Genomic DNA, 624 nt, shown 5'->3' on the forward strand with positions numbered 1-624 from the left:
AAATTAAAATAAAATTATTCTATATTTTTTAATTGATTATTTAGTAGATATTATTAAACTTTATTTTATTTATCTAAATAAAATCACTGTATATGTATAGAGTTGATTAAGATATCTGTCAAACGTAACTTGCCTCTAATTATTAATTATTAATTGTACATAAAATCAATTCTTTGAAGTTTAAACACACACTCGATCTTTGTTAGAAATCATCGTGGTCGTGGGAGTAGGCCATCTAAAATGATTGATTTTAATTTTCTTGTAGGGTATATATTTGTTAAATGAAATCTATTATAGCACTTATATGTTAACAATAAAAAAAGTGAAAGTCTAGGAGACCAGCAACTTTTGTGTTTTGTGGCCAGCATTTAATTATTAAAAAAAAGTGTGTGATCTTCCACCATTTCATGTAATCTCACACTATTAAAAATTATATTGATGGCCAATTGATGATTACAAAATACAAAAATTGCTGGTCCCCTACCATTGCTCATAAAAGAATTAGACGTTGCCTTCTCAACAAGTTTTCTTTTTTCGCTGATTCTGCCAAACCTATTTCTTTGGCTGTGGTTTCGTTGAATAGTAGACAGAGACAGTAACGAAAAAATAAATTAGAAAAATAAA

Source organism: Arachis duranensis, chromosome 1 (genome assembly GCF_000817695.3).
Source record: "Arachis duranensis cultivar V14167 chromosome 1, aradu.V14167.gnm2.J7QH, whole genome shotgun sequence".
Taxonomy (NCBI): Eukaryota; Viridiplantae; Streptophyta; class Magnoliopsida; order Fabales; family Fabaceae; genus Arachis; species Arachis duranensis.